Source organism: Xenopus laevis, chromosome 3L, assembly GCF_017654675.1.
Source record: "Xenopus laevis strain J_2021 chromosome 3L, Xenopus_laevis_v10.1, whole genome shotgun sequence".
NCBI lineage: Eukaryota > Metazoa > Chordata > Amphibia > Anura > Pipidae > Xenopus > Xenopus laevis.
The window spans coordinates 7,699,710-7,726,349 of record NC_054375.1 but is presented as its reverse complement, the minus strand read 5'-3'; the positions used below and the strand labels follow the sequence as shown (position 1 = coordinate 7,726,349).

The following is a 26,640-nucleotide window of genomic DNA, read 5'->3' as shown; positions in this document are numbered from 1 at the left end:
GTTAGCATGATGTAGAGAGTGATATTCCGAGATGCGTTTGGTTTTCATTTTTTTTATTTGTAGTTTTTGAGTTATTTAGCTTTTTATTCAGCAGCTCTCCAGTTTGTAATTTCAACAGCCTGGTTGCTAGGGTCTAAATTACCCTAGCAACCATGCACTTGTTATAGGGCCCCGCCAGCTTCTCCTTAATTTCATTTTAATGTTGCGTGCTATAATTAAAGGGGTTGTTCACCTTTAAATAAACTGTTTGTATGATGTAGAGCAGTGAACCCCAACCAGTAGCTCGTGAGCAACATGTTGCTCTCCGACCCCTTGGATGTTGCTCTCAGGGGCCTCAGAGCAGGTGCTTATTTTTGAATTCCTGGCTTGGAAGAAAGTTTTAATTGCATAAAAACTACGTATAGTGCCAAGTAGAGCCTCCTATAGGCTGCCAGTCCACATAGGAGCTACCAAATAGCCAATCACAGTCCTTATTTGGCACCCCAAGGAACTTTTTTCATGCCTGTGTTGCTCTCCAACTCTTTTTACATTTGAATGTGGCTCATGGGTAAAAAAGGTTGGAGACCCCTGATGTAGAGAGTAATATTCCAAGACAATTTGCAATTGGTTTTCATTTTTTATTATTTGTGGTTTTTGAGTTATTTAGCTTTTTATTCAGCAGCTCTCCAGTTTGCAGTTTCAGCAATCCGGTTGCTAGGGTCCAAATTACCCTAGCAACCTTGCAGTTATTTATAGGGATGCACCGAATCCTTCTTGGAAGATTCGGCCGAATACCGAACCGAATCCTAATTTGCATATGCAAATTAGGGGCGGGAAAGGAAAAAGTGGAAAAAATTGGTTTACCTCCTTGTTTTGTGACTAAAAGTCACGTGAAATCCCGCCCTCCCCAGAATTTGTATATGCAAATTAGGATTTGGATTCGGTTCAGCCAGGCACAAGGATTCTTTTGAATCCTGCTGAAAAAGGCCGAATCCCGAACTGAATCCTGGATTCGGTGCATCCCTAGTTATTTAGCTTTTTATTCAGCAGCTCTCCAGTTTGTAATTTCAGCAGCCTGGTTGCTAGGGTCTAAATTACCTTAGCAACCATGCACTGATTTGAATAAGAGAATAGGAAAGGCCTGAATGGAAAGATGAGAAATAAAAAGTAACAATAACAATACATTTATAGCCTTACAGCGCATTTGTTTTTCAATGGGTTCAGTGACCCCCATTTGAAAAACAGAAAGGGTCAGAAGAAGAATAGTCTAGTCCTTATAGCAGAGTTATTTAAAAGTGTATCCTATGTATAAATAAGTAACCGTTAATTTGACAAATTCTTTACTACCGGTATGTACAGTATTTACTGTAATGCATGTCAACTCCTTTGATTGTTAACATTACATTTTTGATTATTATCCTTTGTTTTATGTAAAATCTTAATAAAAATATGGAGGGGGAAAAAAAAGGATTTTTTTTTTAAAAGAAAAATAAATAATGAAGTGTTTCTTAGAATTGACTATTCTATGACACACTAAAAGTTAATTTAAAGGTGAACCACGCCTTTAAAGGTAAAACACATCTAGATGTACAGACCTACTCATATAAACAAATTGTCTTGTAATCACAGAACATACAGGGAATTGTAGGAGTTGGAGTAGTAGTAGGAGAGCTGACCGCTGCTACATAATGCATGGAGTCAGGACCCACAGTGCACTGAAAAGCAAGTGTTCTGTTCATGGCTTGTTCCATGGAGCTTCCAGCAGGCAGTGAAATCACAGAAATAATAACAGAAACAAGGGGAAGCAGCATTAGAAGGCACCAGCCCCTCACTGCCAAAGATGCTCAGATACGGGGTCCCAGAGGGAAGTGATGAGGGAGGGAGGCTGCAAGCTCGGTTGCCATGGAGATAATGACGAAGTGTGAGTACCACAGACAGAAGCATGGGGGAGCCAGTGATCCTTCCAGTGGGTGCAAGATGGAGACGTGGGTCTCCCCGGGAGAGTGTTGTTATTTTCCTGAATGATGCATTTTGAGCAAATACGTTGCCATTAGGAGGAGCCGGGAAGCAGCAGGGGATTTAGAATGAAGCATCTGCCTGGGGAATTTATCATGACCTTGCCCAGCGGCAGGTAAGTATTCCTGGCCATCATGGCCACCGTATTGTGCAGTGGAAAATACTCATGGTTGTAAGAAAATAAACAGAAAGAAGGTGGTGGCCAAGAGTTTGGGGAAATTGTTTATGGAATAGTGTTTATAGTAAGGCAAGTGGGATGTGACTGTGGTTTATGGTGTATAGTAACGTGCAACAGAACTATTCCCAGTCGGCAGTTGCGCTGGGGGTCCTTTATGACGCCCACCGAACTGACAAATAGAGTATATTATTTACAGCATAGAAAAAAGTGAATTGGTCCCTAATAAATATGTCCACGCTACATGTGATCGGGACTTTAGATTGTAAGCTCCACTGAGGCAGTGACTGGTGTGAACGATGGAATATGTCGGCGCTATATAAAGAAAGGACCCCATATATAGATGAATGAATTGGTTGTAAGCTACTGTACTATGGATCTCAGTCTCCAATAGAGGGCGCTCCTACTCTCTTCCTTTTATTGTCCTAATTAACGTTTTAAGTGTTATCGCTTATCGCAAGAAGGAGTGGTTCACCTTTAAATTAATTATTATTATGTTATAGAATGGCCAATTCTAAGCAACTTTTCAATTGGCCTTCATTGTTTATTTTTTATAGTTTTTAAATGTTATTACTTTCCAGCTTTCAAATGGGGGGTCACTGACCCCCATCTAAAACGAATGCTCTGTAAGGCTACAAATGTGTTGTTATTGCTACTTTTTATTACTCCTCTGTCTATTCAGACCCTCCCCGATCCATATTTCAGTATCAATGCAAGGTTGCTAGGGTAATTTGGACCCTAGAAACCGGATTGCTGAAATTGCAAACTGGAGAGCTGCCGAATAAAAAGCGAAAATAAGTCAAAAAACACAAATAATAACAAATGAAAACCAACTGCAAATTGTCTCAGAAATATGACTATGTCATACTAACAGTTAATTTAAAGGTGAACAACCCCTTTAATGACAGCAGTTACCAGGCTGAGGATGAAAGCAATCTCATTGGTCTGATCTCCTTCGGGATTTGAAGTTGAGGTGAAACTGTCAGATGGTCTCACTGTGCTTCCTTTAATCTCATTACCTCTAAGAGCCACTGATTGCCCTTGGCTGACTGACGCTCGGGATCCGCCTCCTGGCTCTTTCCTCGGCATCTCTCGGGCGCCGGGTATCTGTCACACAGCAGTCTCACTGCGGGAGATGTCACGTAGCTTGGTCACTGTGGGACAGAGTCACAGATACAATCCATCAGCGTTCTCCAACTACTTCCATATTTTGGGGCAATGAGGTAACAGATGTCCAAGATGTCAAAATGATGATGTCACATATAGCAGTCTATAGGACATTGAGGGTGACATAAACAAAACTGGGGAGGGTCACGTAGCCCAGGGGGCTCCTGGTCAATTAATGCAAAGGTGTTGTTATATCAGACATGCTTCTTTTAAAGGAACACTGAAAAATAAGTGTTTTAAACAAATGACAATATAATGTAGTGTTGCCCTGCACTGAAACACAAGTATAGTTTATATAAACAAATTGTTGTGTAGCCGTGGGGAGAGCCATTCAAGCACAGACTACACGGTAGATAACAGATAAGTTCTGAAAAATCCCATTGTATACTACAGAGCTTATATGTTATCTGCTACATATATTGTGCCTGTTTTCTCCTTATTTAGCTTTGAATGGCTGCCCCCATGGCTACACAGCAGCTTGTTTATATAACCTATAGTAGTAATTATCTATTATCTACTGTGTATCCTGTGCTTGAATGGCTGCCCCCGTGGCTACACAGAAGCTTGTTTATATAAACTATAGTAGTAGTTATCTGTTATCTACTGTGTATCCTGTGCTTGAATGGCTGCCCCCAAGTCAACACAGCAGCTTGTTTATATAAACTATAGTAGTTCTTATCTATCTACTGTGTATCCTGTGCTTGAATGACTGGTCCATGGCTACACAGCAGCTTGTTTATATAAACTATAGTAGTACTTATCTATCTACTGTGTACCCTGTGCTTAAATGACTGCCCCATGGCTACACAGTATCTTGTTTATATAAACTATAGTAGTACTTATCTGTTATCTACTGTGTATCCTATGCTTGAATGACTGCCCCATGGCTACACAGCAGCTTGTTTATATGAACTATAGTAGTACTTATCTATCTACTGCGTATCCTGTGCTTGAATGACTGCCCCCATGGCTACACAGCAGCTTGTTTATATAAACTATAGTAGTACTTATCTATCTACTGTGTATCCTGTGCTTGAATGGCTGCCCCATGGCTACACAGCAGCTTGTTTATATAAACTATAGTAGTACTTATCTGCTTCCTCTATAGTTACACCACTTATAGAGAGAGAGAGACAGCATCTATCCACTGAGGCCTGCAATATGGCAGCTCCATATTCTATATATATATATATATATATATATATATAATACACAAAAGCCATGAATATCCTGTAAATTATATCCTTATAAACGGTGAGTTCTGATGTCATCAGTTATAAACAGTGAGTTCTGATGTCATTTCTGTCACATGACTCACTGAAACTTGTGTATTATAATAAATAAAGTACCCCCAGTTGTAAAATATGAGGATATTAGAAGTTACCTCGGAGTTCCATGACCTGTATAAAAACACTCGGCCTTCGGCCTCGTGTTTTTATATGGTCATGAAACTCCTCGGTGACTTATAATATCCTTATATTTTACAAGATGGGGTACTTTATTCACTATATATATATATATATATATATATATATATATATATATTATATATATATATATATTGTTTTATTTCAAAAGAACCCATACTCCAATAGCTTGTAAATCAAACAGTTTTTACTGTGTGCATCTGTGCATCCAAAGTTTTGGCCAACATTCGGAGGCTCAGATGCACACAATAAAAACTGTTTGATTTACAAATAGGGTTGCCATCTGGCCGGTAAAAATGATGGTTGATCCCAATGTTATTAATAGGGAAAAAAGATAAATATATAAGAAGGCCGGTATTTTTTCCAGAAAAGGCGGCAACCCTGTTTACAAATGATTTTCATACAAAACTACGTCGACTTAACCCTGCACACACACACATCTATTAAAGTGAAATCTGTACGGCTGCTAATATAATATAATAAAATAGAATAGAATAAAATAGAATATTGCTGTTTAGACTCAGACGAGCAAACTCTATGGCTGCCCCCAGAGGAAAAATTAGGAGGAGCAGGGTACATGCAGTATGGGCGGGGCCTGTAAATTTAAGATTTAAAAAAAAAAATCCCCTGCAATTTAATAATGAAATGCTCAATAAGGTAACATGCCCCCTATACCCCAATTATACCTATAACACAGCGCCGTGCATACTTTAGCGCCCAGTGTGCTAAAAACTCCTCCCACACAGACAAACACACATACAGTTGGGCAGGTACGTGCCTGATACCGACTTATCACTTTAAAACTATTTTCGTACACAGGTGGGCGGTATTTGGCCTGATCTCTACTCCCCCATTGGTCAGTTTAAGTTGCCCGCCCCATTCCCTGGCACCACCTTTCTATGCTTTTTTTTTTAACCACTCTGCGGAGCGAACCACTTGCTAAGTCAATAGGGGGAAATAACAATCACTTGCCTTTAGCTCTTTTTTTTTAGCTTGGTAAATCTGGTTTTCGTTCAGTAAGGAATTTGGAGCGTTATCCAAATTGGCTACCTTTAAAGATTGCTTTGCTCTTAGCTTCTGTCCCCTCAGTTCGGGTTGTCAGTTGTGTTGTCCCGGTGGGCGGGGCCTCCTTGTCAGAGCGCTGCGGCGGCGGCGGCGGCTGCTGGTTACAATGTTGCACCAGAGAATTCTCCTCAGAACGTTGTGAGGCTGGAGTTTGGCGGGCGGGGCTGAGCGAGGACGGGATGCGGTGAGAGGTGAGTCCGGTGGGAGAGATGAGGGAGAGTGATCAGTGACCCTTCTGTAATGTTTATGTTTAACCTCTCAGCTGCTGGATGCCACTGGGTAGATTGATTGAATACAGAGATAGTTCATATGTCACAAGCATGTTAGTAATGGGGCCCAGGCCAATGTAAGCTGCGTGGGCTCCTCCTCATACTGTCTGCAGCTGTTGTTGTGCAATTGTGAGGATGCTGGGAGTTGTAGTCCAACATCAACTGTAAATAGAAAATGTTTTTTACCCCCTTCTTCCCAGGTTCACTTTACTTTTCCACCTGTCCTTTCTGCCCAGTTGTCAGTCACTGTCCCCACTACCTCTTTGCCACCTGGTTGGTTTTTGACCCGAACACTTTGGTTTTCCTAAGGCCTGTTCGGGTCTGAACTTTCTGTTTGGTTTTCAGCCTTGTGAAACATTAATCTGGCCAAAATGAAAAGCAATTTAAATACTTTCTGTATAACGGATCCCATAGCCGCAGATAAAGGATCTGGTCTTACTCGCCGTGTGGGTTTCTCCGTTTGTCAAAGGGCTGCCCGTTCCAAACTTTCTGTCCCGTTTTTAACATTGTGAAAAGTGGACAGAAATCCATCCATTTGCATATAAGTGATGTAATAACCCAGCATTGTAGCTCCATGACATCATTGTGCCTGCCTCTGATGTCATCATGCCCACCCCAAGATCACTGCTCCGCCCACATTGTTCGGGTTTAGCCACCGGCAAAGGTGTCAACCCTACTTGGGCACATGGTGATTGCGCAATGAAATGACAAAAAGGGATTTGTATGAAATTCACTGGGGGGTAGTCATGAAATAAGATTTTTTTCCATTTTTGGACTTTCCCTTGAATCAGTACATGGACCTGTAGATCAGGGATGGGCGTCCTGTGTCCCCTATTAGGTGTGTCCCCTATTAGGATTTTCCCCCGACCCTAACCCGTCCTCCCATGGCCTTCCAGGTTGCTTTTATAGACCCGCCCACTGATGACATCACAAAAGGGGCAGGGTGAACAGGCACATAGTCTATAAAAGACAAACCAGGAAGTCGGAAGACGCCATTTGACGGTGGTGGGCGGGGAGTGACGAAGAAGAGCTGAACCCGCTACCTGGAAAGAAGCGTGCGAAGTCGGCCTGAACCCACCCGACCCGCGGGTATTGGGACAGCCCGCACATCACTATTCCCTATATCCCTCCTCCGACAGACCGTCCCTAGCAAAGGGAAAGGATTGTCAGCTTTTGGCTGTTTGATCTACAACTCCCTGTGCCTCTCTTGGGAATAGTTTTGGAGTTGGATTGTAGAAGCAGGAGCTTGAAGGGGTTGTTCACCTTAATTTTTAGTATGATGTAGTTTAGTGTGATATTCTGAAACAATTTGCAATTTGTGTTTATATTTGGAGTTAAGCTTTTTTTTATTCAGCAGCTGTCCAGTTTGCAATCTTGTTGCTGGGGCCTAGGTTCCCCTAGCAACCATGCATCAATTTGAACAAGAGACTGGAATATGAATAGGAGAGCACCTGAATAGAAAGAAAAGTAATAAAAAGTAACAATACATGTGTAGCCTTACAGAGCATTTTTTTTTTTAGATGGGGTCAGTGACCCCCCCTATTTGAAAGCTCGAAAGTGTCAGAAAAGGAAAGCAAATACTTTAAAATAATGAAGACCAATTGAAACATTGTTTATAATAGGCCATTCTATATAACATACTAAGAGTGTGAAGCACCCCTTTAAGGTCTGTGTTATTCAAAGTCCTTGGTATGTGACTTGACAATGCTGGGAGTTGTAGTTTTACAGCTAGTTGTTTTTTCATTTTTGACAGCCCTCTTCTTGAGTATCATGGGTTAACATCAGTTGGCCTTGCCCTGCTTTCTTCTTCTTTAGTGTGCAGGGGGCTGGCATTAAAGGCGCTGTCATAATTAGCATCTCTTGGAATATATCTGCCTCGTTAGCTGTCATGGGGCGTAAACACCTTTCCATGAGAATTGTTTCCAGCCCGAGCTACCTGTCTTATTATTTGTACTGAGTCATAGTTATACCTCTATGTTATCTGGCTTGGGAAATTGGTTACAGTAGCAGGGTGACTGGTACCCCAATGTTTCTATATAACTGTAACCTTGTTATGAGCTAAGGGGGCCCAGTCTGAAGGCCAGTTAGGGGGAGATTTGGGGTGAGTGCTTATTTGTGCCCTGGGTACCCCTGGAACTATAGCAGGGTGACTGTTACCCCAATGTTTCTATATATCTGTAACCTTGTTATGAGCTAAGGGGGCCCAGTCTGAAGACCAGTTAGGGGGAGCTTTGGGGTGAGTGCTTATTTGTGTCCTGGGTACCCCTGGAACTATAGTAGGGTGACTGTTACCCCAATGTTTCTATATATCTGTAACCTTGTTATGAGCTAAGGGGGCCCAGTCTGAAGGCCAGTTAGGGGGAGATTTGGGGTGAGTGTTTATTTGTGCCCTGGGTACCCCTGGAACTATAGCAGGGTGACTGTTAGCCCAATGTTTCTATATATCTGTAACCTTGTTATGAGCTAAGGGGGCCCAGTCTGAAGGCCAGTTAGGGGGAGATTTGGGGTGAGTGCTTATTTGTGCCCTGGGTACCCCTGGAACTATAGCAGGGTGACTGTTACCCCAATGTTTCTATATATCTGTAACCTTGTTATGAGCTAAGGGGGCCCAGTCTGAAGGCCAGTTAGGGGGAGATTTGGGGTGAGTGCTTATTTGTACCCTGGGTACCCCTGGAACTATAGCAGGGTGACTATTACCCCAATGTTTCTATATATCTGTAACCTTGTTATGAGCTAAGGGGGCCCAGTCTGAAGGCCAGTTAGGGGGAGATTTGGGGTGAGTGTTTATTTGTGCCCTGGGTACCCCTGGAACTATAGCAGGGTGACTTTTACCCCAATGTTTCTATATATCTGTAACCTTGTTATGAGCTAAGGGGGCCCAGTCTGAAGGCCAGTTAGGGGGAGATTTGGGGTGAGTGCTTATTTGTGCCCTGGGTACCCCTGGAACCAGAGAGTGTGTGCATTAATATGAGCACAGTAAATCCCAAGTGATCCGGCCCTGTAACGTTCATGATGTGAAGGAATGAAATCTCTCACTATGTATATGACCTTGGGGACAGATTGTTTGGCCATTTATCGCTGTTTAAACTCTGGCTCCATTGTTATGCAGTTACAGCTAATTTGTAAGATTATACCTCATGCAAAATAACACGTTGGTGCTGGTTAATATAAATGCGCCTCCTCCCTGTATCTCTGGAGATCTCGCCGGAGAAATGTTTTGTATGAGGCCGAGGTGCATCAGCCTTTGTTGTTTATAAAGCGTCAGAGCATTTTCCTGCCCGTCCCGCTGTTCTATTTATTTAAGTTACAGATCCATTACTGAACAAGTTGAGGATAATGTTTTTGTAGCATTGAGACTGGGCTTATTTGCAGTGTGAGTCCCAGTAGGGAACAAATATATTTCCAGTCTCTCTGGGTTGGACTGAACCACCTGACTGTGCTGTGTTTACCAGTTACACAGAACATCTTATTCCCGTGGTTGCGTTTCAGGCTGCGTCTGTTGGAACCTTGAAGTACAGTAGATTGTAGAAGCCATTAAAACACTAAGGGGCACATTTACCTAGGGTCGATGTGCAAATTAGGGTTCAGATTATGTTCGGTATTCGGCCGAATCTTTCACAAAGGATTCGGGGGTTCGGCCGAATCCGAAATAGTGGATTCGGTGCATCCCTAGATCGAACGATTAAATCCTTTGAATCGAACGATTCAAAGGATTTTAATCCATCGATTGAAGGATATTCCTTCGATCAGGAAATTGTTAGGAAGCCTATGGGGACCTTCCCCATAGGCTAGTATTGGCCTCGGTAGGTTTTAGGTGGCGAAGTTGGGGGTCGAAGTATTTTTTAAAGAGACTGTACTTCGACTATCGAATGGTCGAATAGTCGATCGATTTTAAGTTCGATTCAAAGTCGAAGGTCGTGGTCGAAGTAGCCCATTCAATGGTCGAAGTAGCCATATTCGACCATTCGAAATTCGAACTTTTTTTCCTCTATTCCTTCACTCGAACTAAGTAAATAGGCCCCCAAGAGTTAAGTCAAAGGTGAAGCACCCCTAAATGCCAGTGCAAATGCTGACAGTATATATCGATGAACGAATTGTCATTTAGATTGCAAGCTTCTCTGCAGTTGGTAAAATGTCATTGGGCTGTTGACTATTCCAAACAATGCATGTTGCGCCCGGAGCCATAATAATCTCATTGCACATCTTCCTAGAGAATGAATGACCTACAAATCTAGGGGCTGCTACAGAAAAGTGTTGAATATTCTTATTATTTTTTTCAGTGATTGTCTGGTAGATCTGGTCATACTCATGGGCCAAAAAGTGTTAAAGGGCCAGACAAGCAAATTGCTAAACTGCAGGTTTGTGGAGTCACCAGTTTAGGCAGAGGACCCCCATTCCGCTGGGGTCCTCATGGATCTCCTTTTAAAAATGTCCAAATATTCTGCATACATGTCAACTTGAATGGCTTTTTGCCAGTTGCCTTATTGCCTCCACCCCCTCAGGGACCACCATAAGTAATTATGAGCCCCTCCATACTATTAAGTTAGCAGGCTCCCCCCTAATGGAGTTCCTAATTGTTAGCCCTTTGGTCAACTTTTCTTCCTGGGAAGTGAGCCCTGGCATTAAGTAGTATGGGGCCCCAATGGAAAATAGTAATGCCCTATGCATGGTTTGGGCTGGCATGTCTCAACTACATCTTCTTATTCTGAAACTCCAGCCATAATCCACCCTAACCACCCCCCTGCAAGTCCTCTCCATAACCTACAAACGGGACTTTGACTTTTTTTGGGGAGCCCTCTCCCAGGCTCCTGTAACTTGCACCCACATTATTCTTAACCCCACTGAAAAGCAGTTGAATGTACCTGAATACATCTCGTATATACCTCCTTAGGGTTTTTTTTTTTTTTTTTATTAAAATCTCAAAAAATTTGAGTTTTTTTCACTAGAAAACTCAAATTTTTAGAGGGATAAATTTTTGAGATTTATTATATCCCGATGATGCAAAAAGCCCAAATCCAAAATCCTCTATCTCAGACCTGTTGATGTCCTGTATAAGTCAATGGAAGAGGCACCTATCTCAATTTTTTGTGGTCTGCGCTGGGTTTAGCCCGAAAATATGACTTTTTAGGTGTCTTTGGGCATAAAAAATAGAGCGATTTTTGGGGAAAAAAGCCCAAACAAGTCAGGTCGGTATGCACCGAATCCAGGATTCAGTTCAGAAATTCAGCCTTTTTTAGCTGAATCCTTTTGCCCAGCCGAACCGAATCGGAATCCTAATTTGCATATGCAAATTAGGGGTGGGGAGGGAAAGCATGTGACTTGTCACAAAACAGGGAAGTAAAAAATGTTTTCCCCTTACCACCCCTACTCTTCATATGCGAATTCGGTTCGGTATTTGAACGAATCCTTTACGAACGATTCAGGGGTTCGGCCGAATCCAAAATAGTGAATTCGATGCATCCCTAAAGTCAAGCAATATGGGGCAAAGCCTGAAAAATCCAAGTGATTAAGAGCTTCGCTCGATTTTAACGTTTTTCCATGGTCTGATTTGTTAATAAATAAGCTAAAATGGGGCATGGGATTTTGTTTTTTTTAGAAATAAAATTTTAGATAAATTCGGATTTTAGTAAATAATCCTCATAGATTATTTCTCCTATTCATATTCCAGTCTCTTATTCAAGTCAGTGCATGGTTGCTATTGTAGATTGCACCCTAGCAACCAGATAGCCGGAACTGCAAACTGGAAAGCTGCTGAATAAAAAACGCAATAATTCAAAAACCCTAAAAGTGATTGCCAATTGTCAATTGTATCACTCTCTCTACGTCATACTAAAAGTTAATTTTAAAGGTGAACAACCCCTTTAAAGGGAAAGTATACCTTCATTATGAGCAGGCTTTATGATTCTGCTGGCCGCCATAAACAATCACTACACTGATACAAGGAGCGTTATCACTGGAGATATTCGTATTTATTCATATCCGCGGGGCAGCCTTGTCTCATGGGCGACACTCGAATTCTCTAGGGACCATTTGTGGCCGGATTTTCATGAAAAGCTTCCAAAATGAATTCCTTTTGAATGTGTGTAACTAATAGGAGTTGTACTGTTTATTCAATACGTGTAGCATTTTATCCCAAACTGATAATTGTTGCAGTGGGTTCTTCTCACTGCCATTGCTCCCTGTGCTGTTGGGTGCTGGGCGGGTGCTGGTTGGGTGTTGGGCGCATATCAAGCCTCAAGTGATTCATCCTCTGGGAGAAATCAGATGCTGGGCTTTCTGCTGTCACCAGTCTATTTTTAACCCTCGGGATACACAAGGTCCTTTGGCAAGTACAGGGCTGTTAAACACACTATACGGTGCTTGTTTATGATCTCTGAAGGGCCCGGGCTATTTCCATACAAAAGTTCAGCCCCGTGTCAGTGAGTAGTATTGTCCTGTTGTCTGTGTATCCTACAACAGTTCAGTGTTCCTAGAGACAACCATTAAATGATTTGTTGTTCTAAACGGGCTTCCTAGTGCTTATTAGATTCTTTTTTCCAAGTTGCATTCATCATTAAGTACAATAACACGCAGACATCTTAATGTGAATGCTCTAAAGCGATGGATGATGTGTAGGCGAGTGTATAAATAAATTATTAGGGATGCACCAAATCCACGATTCGGTTCGGGATTCGGCCAGGATTCAGTTTGGGATTCGGCCAGGATTCAGCCTTTTTCAGCTGGATTCGGCCGAATCCTTCTGCCCGGCCGAACCGAATCCGAATCCTAATTTGCATATGCAAATTAGGGGCGGGGAGGAAACTCATGTGACTTTTTGTCACAAAACAAGGAAGTAAATTTTTTTTTTATCCCTTCCTACCCCTAATTTGCATATGCAAATTAGGATTCGGTTCGGTATTAGGCCGAATCTTTTGCAAAGGATTTGGCCGAATCCAAAATAGTGGATTCGGTGCATCCCTATTAATTATAATAATGGATATGATAATTTAAACATGAACTGTGGGCACTTGCTAAAAAAGCTCATGTCTGGGTAGATAGTCCACATTAGAGTCCTGCAGCAGGTCGGATACCCGTGGGTTACCCGCAAAAAAGTGGGCACCCTGCGGAATGAGGGGAAGATTTTCAGGTGCGGGTATAGCCGTGGGTCGGGCTTCTGGTCTCATCTAAATTTCTTATTTTCTGTAATATTGTCTATAATTTACTCCTTTTAAAGTTTTACAAAATTTGTTTCTGTCCCCGGCCATTTTTGATGACATCACTTCCGGTTTGCAGCACCATCCCTTCCTGTTTGATGGTGGTCGGCAGGTTGCGGATAAGGCAGTTGCGGGTCGGGTAGTGGATCAAAGTGGGTAAACATGCAGGTTTGGGTCGTATCCGGCTCTTAGAAATTGGTTCCGCGCAGGACTCTAGTCCGCATTGTAAATATAGTGAATACGCTTTAAAAAAACTGGCCAAAAGTTGTCCACCTATCAGTTGAACCGATTTAATTTGCCCATCTGACGAAAGCCGCAAGTACGTGTTGATGTAGTCCTCAACTAGAAGACCTCTAGACCCCTCTGTATGGTCCGATCGTTGGCCCCCCTATATGACCCAGCACGAGGGTGGCCAAATTGGGCCCTGATCTGCTCATTGGGCAACTTCTTCAAATAAGAGTATCTGGCAATGTATATAACCCTGTATATGTTGGTGGTCTTTGAACATGGATTGAATCAAAGAGGAAACCGGAATCATCTTTGGCATTGACAATACAAGGCTGTAAAGGGATTCTGTCATGATTTTTATGATTTCGTTTTTATTTCTAAATTGCATTGTTTACACTGCAAATAATCCACTCGACATTCCTGAACCAACTTTTTTTATAGTTGTAATATTGGTGTGTAGGCAGCCATCTCAGGTCATGTGCTTTTAGAAAGAGCTAGCACTTCATGATGGAACTGCTTTCTGACAAGCAATTTTTTCTCCTACTCAATGCAATTGAAGGAGTCACAGTGGGACTTGGATTTTTACTATAGAATGCTATTCTCGTATCTACCAGGGAACTGTTATCTAGTTACCTTTCCATTGTTCCGCTGATGGGCTGCTGGTGGGTAAAGGGAGCGGGTGATATCTCTCTAACTTGCAGTAAAGAGTGACTGAAGTTTATCAGAGCACAAGTCACATGACTGGGGGCAGCTGGGAAACTGTAAATATATCTAGCCCCATGTCAGATTTCAAAATTAAATATAAAAAAAATAGGTTTGCTCTTTTGAAAAACGGATTTCAGTGCAGAATTCTACTGGAGCAGCACTATTAACTGATGCATTTTGAAAAAAAACTTGTTTTCCCCATGACAGAATCTGTAGATTTTACAATCTGTGGCACTACAATGGCTTAAAAGATTAAAAAATGTTAAAAAACACAAATACCAAGTCCCAAACTTTGCCAGTGATGCAACACAAAATCTTATTCTTAAAACTCTTTGTTGCTTGTGTCTCTTATTGAAAAGGAACAGTTCTCAACACTTCTCTCTGCGTTGTTCTCATATTGGACTGTAAATGGCAGTGGGCCAAAGCCTCAAGCTAATGGGGTCTGCTAAATGTGTTGCAGAACTGACATTCAGGGGGTTATTTATCAAAATCCAAATTTTTCTTATGTTTTAAATAAATAAAAGTCCCACCAAACTAGAATTCATGATTTACCCTTATTTATCATTAAAGGGGTTGTTTACTTTCCAAACACTCTTTCAGTTCAGTTGTCCTCAGATTGTTCCCCAGAAATAAATACTTTTTTTCAATTACTTTACATTATTTATTTTTTACTGTTTATCCAAAATCTAAGTTAAAGGGATACTGTCATGGGAAAAACATTTTTTTTCAAAATGAATCAGTTAATAGTGCTACGCCAGCAGAATTCTGCACTGAAATCCATTTCTCAAAAGAGCAAACAGATTTTTTAATATTCAATTTTGAAATCTGACATGGGGCTAGACATATTGTCAATTTCCCAGCTGCCCCAAGTCATGTGACTTGTGCTCTGATAAACTTCAATCAGTCTTTACTGCTGTACTGCAAGTTGGACTGATATCACCCCCTCTCTTTCCTTCCCCAGCAGCCAAACAAAAGAACAATGGGAAGGTAACCAGATAGCAGCTCCCTATCACAAGATAACAGCTGCCTGGTAGATCTAAGAACAACACTCAATAGTAAAAACCCATGTCCCACTGAGACACATTCAGTTACATTGAGAAGGAAAAACAGCAGCCTGCCAGAAAGCATTTCTCTCCTAAAGTGCAGGCACAAGTCACATGACCAGGGGCAGCTGGGAAATTGACAAAATGTCTAGCCCCATGTCAGATTCCAATATTGAATATAAAAAAATCTGTTTGCTCTTTTGAGAAATCGATTTCACTGCAGAATTCTGCTGGAGCAGCACTATTAACTGATTCATTTTGAAATCTTTTTTTCCCATGACACTATCCCTTTAAGTTGAATGTTCGTGTCTCTGGTGTTTGAGTCTGGCAGTTCAGTAATTCAGGTGCAGACTCTGAACTGTTACAATTTTGCAACATTTAGTTGATCCATTTCTCAGCAGCATCTCTGAAGTATCAGCAACTATTGTATCAATTCTAACAGCTGCCTGTAATGAAACCCAGAGATTCTGCTCAGCAGGAACAAACATAAGAAATGTATCAATTTAGAAAAGTTTACAGGGTCGGCGACCCCCCCTTCCCAGAGCTGCTTTAGAAGGTGAAAAATGACACTTTACACTTCAATATTAGAAAACCGGTCTCGCATAGAAAAAAGAAAGTAATTGGAAAAAGTTTTTCTTTCTGGTGATCTATCTAAAAACAACTAGTTGTTTGAAGGTGAACCACCCCTTTAAAAAAATCACACAAATATTTGGTTCGGGGAAAACAAAGATTTTTTTCGGATTGTTGCATGAATACCAAATTTTTCGGATTTGATGCCTGAAAAAATCTGTTTTTTTTTTTTGTGAATTCGTTAGAAAAGCCTGAAATGTTTGGATTATCATGCAAATTGCAAGTAGGATCTCTGCCATTGACTTCTACAGGACCTCTTTGAAAAATGTAGGGGCAGTCCAAATTGCCAGTCCACACAGGGGAATATAGGTTCTGGGATTTCACCCCGGCTCCCAGGGCACTCTCAAAAATTGATTAAAACACAAGCCCGTGAACCACTCATTATAAAAGTCAATTTTTTTTATTTTTTATTAAGTTGACGAGATAAAAAATTGGTACATACTGACCCTCAAATGATCCACCCCACGCATTCCATACCCTCCGGTACTAGTCATAGTACATAGAATAAGTTCTTATGAAGGTCTCTAGTGCCTGTGTAAATGCTGCACTGGGGAATCTTATCAACGGAACCAGCCACGTTCCACTCTTATCAAGAACAGCACAGCGTCCGTCAGCAGCCTGTCATGTGTTGGACACTGTGTCGAAAGAAGGACTCGCTATTTGAAGGCAATGTAGTCAAATTCCTATACTACTATGGTGGGGGTATTTACAATGGAGGAGTGAAGTCACGGAAGATAAACGGTGTTGGCCCAGGAGCAAACTATTGAACCATCAAAATTGGCTGTTTATTGGCAACTTTTCCAAGTGAGCCGATCTTACGGTGTATGGCCAGTTTTAGGCTCGTGGACCACCCGGCCCGTATTTTACCGGCCTAGCCGGTAAAACACCTGCCAAGGCCGGGCCGGTATTACAGATTTACAGGCAATGTAATTTGTAATACCCTTAAAGGGATACTGTCATGGGAAAACATGTTTTTTTCAAAATGAATCAGTTACTAGTGCTGCTCCAGCAGAATTCTGCACTGAAATCCATTTCTCAAAAGAGCAAACACATTTTTTTATACTCAATTTTGAAATCTGACATGGGGCTAGACATTTTGTCAATTTCCCAGCTGCCCCATGTCATGTGACTTGTGCCTGCACTTCAGGAGAGAAATGCTTTCTGGCAGGCTGCTGTTTTTCCTTCTCAATGTAACTGAATGTGTCTCGGTGGGACATGGGTTTTTACTATTGAGTGTTGTTCTTAGATCTACCAGGCAGCTCTTATCTTGTGTTAGGGAGCTGCTATCTGGTTACCTTCCCATTGTTCTTTTATTTGGCTGCTGGGGGGAAAAGGGAGGGGGTGATAATCACTCCAACTTGCAGTACAGCAGTAAAGAGTGATTGAAGTTTAGCAGAGCACAAGTCACATGACTTGGGGCAGCTGGGAAATTGACAATATGTCTAGCCCCATGTCAGATTTCAAAATTGAATATAAAAAAATCTGTTTGCACTTTTGAGAAATGGATTTCAGTGCAGAATTCTGCTGGATCAGCACTATTAACTGATTTATTTTGAAAAAAATTTTTTTTTCCAATGACAGTATCCCTTTAAAAAAGGCCTTGACCCGCCCCCAATTCGCTCATTACTTACCTTTTTTTTCAGGTTTCTGTCCATCACACATGTTGCTCTGCCCCTTTTTGCATCACTGCGTGGCTCCGCCCCCCTTTGCATCACAGACCGCCCCTTTTTGTTCTCCAGTTTGCAGGATCATCAAATGACCCCAGCAACCATGCATTGATTTGAATAAGGGACTGAAATATGAATAGGAGAGGCCTGAATAGAAAGATGAGGGATAAAAAGTAGCAATAACAATACATATGTAGCCTTAGGGTCAAGCCACACGCGTTTTGGGGAGATTTGGTCGCCTGGCGACTAATCGCCTCGTTTTTGCGGCGACCAATCTCCCCACTCTGTGCCGGCTAAAATGAAAAAACGCGATTCGCATTCATTCAAAAATAGTATAAAAAAAATAAATAATGAAGACCAATTTAAAAGTTACTTAGAATAAGACATTCTAATATATTAAAAGTTAACTTAAAGGGGAACCGCCCCTTTAATGGAAACTGCCTGTTATTCGCTGTGACAGTTTGGGTGATTCACAAGCTGTAAAGCCAGTAGAGAATATGTTCCGTCAACCTCTGCTGTTGCAAACATTTATCAAATTATGAACTGTTGCTAGTTATACGGGCAAGGGACCTGTTATCCAGAATGCTCAGGACATGGGGTCTTCTGGATAACGTTTCTTTCCGTAATTTGGATCTTCATACCTTAACTCTACTAGAGAATCATTTAAACATTAAATAAACCCAATAAGGATTAATTATATCTTAGTTTGGATCACAAGGGACTGTTTTATTATTCGAGAAAAAGGAAATCATTTTTAAAAACCTGGATTTGGAGCTTTCTGGATAATGGGTTTCCAGATAACTGATCCCATACCTGTACTTTGATGCCATGCTGTATCTACTGATCCTTTAAAATAAAAATATGTTGTAAGATGAACACAGCGCAGTCCAGTCTTTATACACTCACACATAGCAGAATCCATTTAACCGGTTAATTTACATCGCTTCTAGCTAGAGAAACACGTCAGCCACTAATGCGTCAGCCACTAATAGACTAGCCACTAATACACAAGCTACTAAGGCCAAGGCCAGACATGGCATTTTTATGTTGTGTGGCTAGTCTATTAGTGGCTGACGCATTAGTGGCTGACGTTTGCTTGGCTGTCGAATTAATTAATGGCTGACGATTTTGTGGCTGACGCATTAGTGGCTGACGCATTAGTGGCTGGCGTTTGCGTGGCTGTCAAATTAATTAGTGGCTGATGATTAAGTGGCTGACGTATTAGTGTCTGGCGCCAGCCACTTATACGTCAGCCACTAAATCATCAGCCATTAATTAATTCGACAGCCACGTAAACGTCAGCCCTTAGTGGCTGGCGTAGTAGTGGCTGGCATAGTAGTGGCTGGCGTATTAGTAATTAGTAATCATCAGCCATTAATTAATTTGACAGCCACGCAAACGTCAGCCCTTAATGGCTGACGTATTAGTGGCTGGCGTATTAGTGGCTGACTTTTTAGTGGCTGGCGTTATAGTGGCTGACTTATTAGTGGTTGGTACTCCTAAATGAAGACTCCTGGCACTTCCAGCAAGTCGTGGCTGGCGTATTAGTAATTAGTAATCATCAGCCATTAATTAATTTGACAGCCACGCAAACGTCAGCCCTTAATGGCTGACGTATTAGTGGCTGACGTATTAGTGGCTGACGTATTAGTGGCTGGCGTATTAGTGGCTGGCGTATTAGTGGCTGACTTTTTAGTGGCTGGCGTTATAGTGGCTGACTTATTAGTGGTTGGTACTCCTAAATGAAGACTCCTGGCACTTCCAGCAAGTCGTGGAGGTGTTTTGGCACCACCCAGGGCTGCCATCAGTTTTGCATGGGCATAGCTAGGGGTGGATTAGGTTTTGAACCTGCAGTCCATTTTGTTTTTCCACTGGGGCTTCATTCTACTTGTTGGCAGGGCCCTCTGCTTAGGTGACCACTGGGTTATTAGCTGGGGCCTCCTTGGGTGCAGGTTCCATGGTTCCTGATAGAGGCTCATATGCCTTAAATGAGATCATACACGAATAAATACTATTCATTCATAATGTTATGGGTATGGTGGTCGACCAATATTTAAAAACAGTGGATATCAGTCGGCTATGAAACTGGGGAGGTTTGAAAGTGTCATGAGCCAATGCACTGTGTCACCCAGTTTATGGTCTGTCAGCAGATGAGGAAGTAAGGACTTCCTTTTTCATTTCCTGCTTTTCCAATCGTTCATATAAATGCTACATATGGTTCATTAGTGTGCTTCCTCAGCCAAACATTTCCTCCTGCAAACAATCCAACCATGCTGTGAGTCAGTAGTACAGGTATGTGACCTATTATCCAGAATGCTCAGGACCTTGGTTTTCTGGATAATGGATTTTTCCATAATCTGGATCTTCATCCCTTAAATCTACTAGAAAATCATGTAAACATTAAATAAACCCAATAGGCTGAATGAAATGAAAATCGCATCCCCTCGTATAGAATGTAGCCAAACCGCCTTTTCTAGCACGATGTGTAAATCTTTGTTTGTTTGTTGATGTTTCAGTGTGCTCTATCAATAAAGAGATTGCTAGGATCCAAATTACCGTAGCAACTATACATTGCTTTGAATAATAGAATGGAATATGAATAGGAGAGGGACTGAATAGAAAGATGAGTAATACAAAGTAGCAATAACAATACATTTGTAGCCTTACAGAGCGTTTGCTTTTTAGTTGGAGGTCAGTGACCCCCATTGGAAATCTGGAAAGAAAAGGCCTTGACCCGCCCCCAATTCGCTCATTACTTACCTTTTTTTTTCAGGTTTCTGTCCATCACACATGTTGCTCTGCCCCTTTTTGCATCACTGCGTGGCTCCGCCCCCCTTTGCATCACAGACCGCCAAATAATTAATAAAACTATAAAAGATAAATAATGGCAACCAGTTGAAAAGTTGCTTAGAATTTGCCACTATATAAGATAAATAGGGATGCACCCAATCCACTATTTTGGATTCGACCAAACCCCTGATTCCTTTTCGAAAGATTTGGCTGAATACTGAACCGAATCTTAATTTGCATATGCCAATTAGATGTGGGAAGGGGAAAGCATTTTTTACTTCCTTGTTTTGTGACAAAAAGTCACACGATTTCTCTCCCCGTTCCTAATTTGCATATGCAAATTAGCATTTGCTTCAGCAGGGTAGAAGGATTCGGCCGCATCTGAATCCTGTTGAAGAAGGCCGAATCCCTAATGATAAATAATGACAGCCAGTTGAAAGATTGCTTAGAATTGGCCATTTTATAACATACTAAAAGTTAACTTAAAGGAGAAGTAAAGCCTAACTAAAGAAGTAGGTAGAAATGTTGTACATTATGTTTTGTGTTTCTGTACCAGCCCAAGGCAACCACAGCCCTTTAGCTGTAAAGATCTGTGTCTCCAAAGATGCCCCAGTAGCTCCCCATCTTCTTTTCTGCTGATTCACTGCACATGCTCTGTGCTGCTGTCAGTTACTGAGCTTAGGGACCCACTCACAATATACAGTACACATAGAATAGAAATGTCACAATATAAGGCTGATTAGTAATTAATACTGATAATTACTACATGGCAGCACAGAAACCAGCGCAATTAGTATCAGAATTTAATAATCAGCAAACCTGTAGCATCAGCTTATATTACAGGGGAAGCTCATTTTCTGCTGGATAATTAGTGATGAGCCCTAAGCTTAGCTTCTCAACAGCCAATCAGAGCCCACTGAGCATGTGAGTGTCACAGACACTTTCCAAGATGGTGACCCCCCGTGACAAGTTTGAAGTCCTGGATCATTGCTGCTATTGACAAGCTCAAACTTTAGCCTCGTGCAATAAGTTCACTTTATAAAATATGGCATCTTTAGCCACATTCATTTTTAGGGTTTAGTTCTCCTTTAAAGAGATGGCTGCCTAGTTCAACCTCATTTTCTGCTGAATACTGAACCGAATAGGAACCCTAATTTGCTTATGTAAATTATGGAAAAGAGGGGGGGGGGAGAACGTAAAATAAAGCTATGAAAAAGTGTGATGAAAAGTGATTTTTTTTTTTTGGATTCTGATTCGATTCGGCAGAACATGAATCCTGCTGAAAAAGGCCAAACCCTGGATTCGGTGCATCAATTCAGTTATAATGACATTTTCTTTCATTATGCAGGAAGTTCCCCTTTAACCCCTGGTTACACTCATTACACGTGTGAGTTTCAAGGAGATTCTGTGCTTTGTGTTTCTTATCAGGATCTCAGAACAAATTGGTTTGGCGTGTGGCCGTGTTAGGGATAGCAGCCCCCACGTGTTCTTTATCTGCTGTTTTCTTTCTGTGCTTCTTGTCTCTCCTTTAGTTTGCAGACAAAGAGAATGAATAATTCATACGTGCTTTCAGTGGAGGCACAGAGAGCGGCTTCTCCTTCATCATGAGTAGAATTAATTCACTTTTTCAACATGGCTCTCCCTGACGTAAAATTGCTAATACATTTGTTTGGAGCCAGAATTCGTGCAGCTCCTGTATTTACTAAAGTGAGATGGGTCAAAACAGAATATAGAAATATGCATTTTTGCCATGTTTTTAACATTATTTTCACATAATCGTAAGGGTGAAAAATCTTTTTAGTACTATACTAGTACTTATATATTATCTACTGTGTAACCTGTGCTTGAATGACTGCCCCCCCCCCCATGGCTACACAGATAAGTTCTACTATAGTTTATATAAACAAGCTCCTGTGTAGCCATGGGGGCAGCCATTAAAGCACAGATATGTACTACTATAGTTTGTATAAACAAGCTGCTATCCATGGCTACACAGCAGCTCATTTATATAAACTATAGTAGTACTTATCTGTTATCTACTGTGTATCCTGTGCTTGAATGGCTGCCTCCATGGCTACACAGCAGCTTGTTTATATAAACTATAGTAGTACTTATCTGTTATCTACTGTGTATCCTGTGCTTGAATGGCTGCCCCCATGGCTACACAGCAGCTTGTTTATATAATCTATAGTAGTACTTATCTGTTATCTACTGTGTATCCTGTGCTTGAATAACTGCCCCCATGGCTACACAGCAGCTTGTTTATATAAACTATAGTAGTACTTATCTGTTATCTACTGTGTATCCTAAACAGGAGGTCTTTCCAGGTCACTGACCCCTTTCTCGTTCCCTTTATATACAGAGATGTGCTCTGTTTGTTCCTGCGTTTCGCATTCTCTGACATAGACTGACTTCCAAATCAATCTGAATAAAGAAAGGCCTTATTTTAGGTTTAGAGTACAGATTCACTTACTGCTTTACTGTAGTGCAGCAAAATAATTCCCTGGGCTATTGGGTCAGGTATTGACCTGTGGGGTCTGAAGCTGTGAGTGAACATTTATATTACTGTACTTACGACTAGTTTGTCCCAATTTCCAAGCGTGTCTCATCTGATACATTCATACCAGCGATGGGATCACCCTATTCTGCTATCCTCTCAAATACAACAAAACATGGATTATCGTGAGTTGAATATGTTCTTTAGATCTTGTGGTATTGCAGGCTTGTGCAAATAGAGATAGGTAAACACAGGCCATAGAAGTTCTCTCCTCTGCAGCTGATGTGTTAAAGGCAAACAAAACTTCGGGTATCAAAGAATTTGTTCTGTTAAAGGGGTAGAACACCTTTAAATCAAATTCTAGTGCAGGCAATTTGCTGTTGGTTTTTAATTTTTGTAGTTTTTGTTCAGCAGCTGGTTGCTAGGGTCCAAATTACCCTAGCAACCAGGCAGCGGTATGAAAGAGAGACAGAAAGATGAATAGGAGAGGGGCTGAATAAAAAGTAGCAGTAACAATAAAACTGTAGCCTCACAGAGCAATAGATTTTTGGCTGCCGGGGTCAGTGACCCCCTTCGTTTAAAAGCGGCAAATAATTAAAACACAACTAAGAAAACTTTTTGTGTATATGTACATTACAGAACTTCAATTCAGTTATTCCTGGAAATAGAGCATTTAGAATATGGATTAATCCTTAGCATGGAATCAATATTCTGCATTCTTTCGATAAATGACTTGAACCCGGCTTCCTATAATTAGTCGCCTCTAATTGACTTCTTGCTTATGAACCCGCAGGAGAGATTGATCAGGCTCCACGTGTAGAGATCTGTCCGTTCAGAGAGGGAGTCGCATCTAGAATTCTTTGTTTAAAAATTAAAGCGTTTATTGCAATTTAAGTCCAGTGGCAGTTCTATGTGTTTCATGTACTTTTATTAGCGCTGGGGTTTGTTTGACCTTTACTTAAAGGCATCCCTGTCTTGTATTTATCTGTCGAGTTTATCTGTACACACCCAGCAAAACATATGGTCTGTCTGTCCTGCTGAGACAGCCTTTTATGTACATTTGTGTGTAATACATGGGAGAGCGGCTCTTCTCTGACTCTACAGCTGCGTCTGATATTGGAGTTACTGGGAACACTAGGGGCAGATTAATTAAGGGTCAAAGTGAAAATTCTAATTTAAATTTTTTTTTCCGTCAGAACTCAAATTCGAATTATGAATTATCCAAACTCAATTAAATTTTATTTCGAATCTTGAGATTTATCATTCTGGCCCTTTAAGAACGCAAATTCGACTATTCGTCACCATAAACCTGCCGAATTGGTGTATAAGTCAATGGGAGATGTCCTGGGATCAATTTGGCGATGTTTGCAGCCTTTCAGTTTTTTAAAAATTTTTTAATTTCATTCAAGTTTTTCTACTACAATTCAGTAATAGGCAGGCACCACTCCGGAACGTCCATCAAAAGTAGAATCCAAGAGCCAAAAATGAAGTATAAAAAATATATAATTCTTTATTTTCCATTATGTCTCAAAGGATAAAGCCTGATGCGTTTCGTGTCACACAGGGACACTTAATCATAGGCTAATTCTCTCGAGATACAAAGTATTTAAAGGATTTTCACGTTTTTCCAATTTGAATCGAATTTGATTCGAGTTTTCAGGTCAATTAAATTTGTCCGAGCTGAGAAAATTAGATTTTAATAATAAATTTAGATTTCATTCCAAAATTGCTAAAACAAGGTCCTAACGCGTTTCGGATCTAGAGATACGTAATCATAGGTGCAATTGGAAATTTTAGCAATTTTGGAATAAAATCAAGTTTTATCTGCACCGCTTGGCTCCTGGAGTGCGTGTTCCATTCTAATTACCTCTGGGTGTTGGTCTCACTGCAATATTCATTTAAAGGGGATGTAGAACCTCAAATTAAATATTGAGAGAAAAATACAGTTGTAAGCATCTTCCCAGTATACATTCATCCCTCGTTCCCACTGGGTTTATAGTTATGCGAACATGTAAATTGCTATCGGAAGCAGTGGTTGTCTGTCCCTTTCTCTTCTCTGGTTCTGACTCCTAAAACAACATCGCAAAATTTAGCCTTGTACACTTCTTCCCATTTCTGTTAAAGAAGAACTAAAACCTAACTAAAGAAGTAGGTAGAAATGTTCTACATTATGTTTTGTGTTTCTGTACCAGCCCAAGGCAACCACAGCCGTTTAGCAGTAAACGGTTCTGACTCCTAAAAGCAGTCTGGTTCTGACTCCTAAAACAACATCGCAAAATTTAGCCTTGTACACTTCTTCCCATTTCTGTTAAAGAAGAACTAAAACCTAACTAAAGAAGTAGGTAGAAATGTTCTACATTATGTTTTGTGTTTCTGTACCAGCCCAAGGCAACCACAGCCGTTTAGCAGTAAAGATCTGTGTCTCCAAAGATGCCCCAGTAGCTCCCCATCTTCTTTTCTGCTGATTCACTGCACATGCTCTGTGCTGCTGTCACTTACTGAGCTTAGGGAGCCACTCACAATATACAGTACACATAGAATAGAAATGTCACAATATAAGGCTGATTAGTAATTAATACACATAATTACTACATGGCAGCACAGAAACCAGTGCAATTAGCATCAGAATTTAATAATCGGCAAACCTGTAGCATCAGCTTATATTACAGCCAGGGAAGCTCATTTTCTGCTGGATAATTAGTGACGAGCCCTAAGCTTAGCTTCTCAACAGCCAATCAGAGCCCACTGAGCATGTGAGTGTCACAGACACTTTCCAAGATGGTGACCCCCTGTGACAAGTTTGAAGTCCTGGATCATTGCTGCTATTGACAAGCTGAAACTTTAGCCTCGTGCAATAAGTTCACTATATAAAATATGACACTTTCAGCCATGTTAATTTTTAGGGTTTACTTCTCCTTTAAAGGGCACACTCTGGATAGGGCAAAAATGGTATTTTCTGAAGAATAATCCTCACCGTATCTGGTGTTAGCAGCACAGAACATGATGGGGCATATTCTTCAGAAAATTCTATATATTTTCTCCATCCAGCGTGCAGGCTCTGTTATCTAAATGTTTTGGAGTGTCCTTTAGTGATAAGTGGGTCAGCAAAAAGCTTAACCCACCCACTCCTGACCTGCTCCCAACGCAGCAAGTTGTCATTATTCATATACCCATGTCTGACTCCCTAAAGGCAGTTGGACGGACAGCTGTGAGTATATAAATAATTGAATGACAGGTGGCTATTGGAGGAATTGGAGTACACTTCGGTCATGGGCACCCAACTCACAGGTCCCTAGGGATCGTTTGTGTCCTTTAAAACGGCTAACTTCTGTGAGAATGCTTCAAAACCATCAGAAAAGTTGACAGAACAGAAAGTCACAGATGGACACTGCTTTTAATGACAATTACATTTGCAAATATCTTTAAAGGGGTCAACGGCGCAAAACGAGTAGATCTCACCGTGTTTGGCCACCTTTAGAGAAGGCAGTAATTAAAGGGGTTGTTCACCTATAAATTAACTGTTTGGGGCACATTTACTTAGGGTCGAATATCGAGGGTTAATTAACCCTCGATATTCGACCGTCGAAGTAAAATCCTTCGACTTCGAATGTCGAAGGATTTACCGCTATTCGTTTGTTTGAACGATCGTAGGAAAATTCATTCGATCGAACGATTAAATCCTTCGATTCGAAGGATTTTAATCCATCGATGGAACGATTTTCCTTCAATCAGAAATTTGTTAACATTGATGCTCCGTAGGTTTTAGGTGGCGAAGTAGGTGGTCGAAGT

The 26,640-nt window shown here is 41.1% G+C and overlaps 1 protein-coding gene across 8 annotated transcripts in view; it reads left to right on the top strand.

The window, feature by feature from the left end:
* Positions 1-5,748: 5,748 nt before the first annotated feature.
* mical3.L (microtubule associated monooxygenase, calponin and LIM domain containing 3 L homeolog) overlaps positions 5,749-26,640 on the top strand; it is a 168,153-nt gene continuing 147,261 nt past the window's right edge. For 4 of the 8 annotated variants that reach the window (XM_041585917.1, XM_041585915.1, XM_041585916.1 and 1 more), the window contains exon 1: positions 5,751-6,020. The gene's annotated coding sequence lies outside the window, so the exon portion shown is untranslated. Of the gene's footprint in view, positions 6,021-26,640 lie in introns of all 8 variants that reach the window. The other 4 variants (XR_005966189.1, XM_041585913.1, XM_041585918.1 and 1 more) reach the window with 4 other exon arrangements.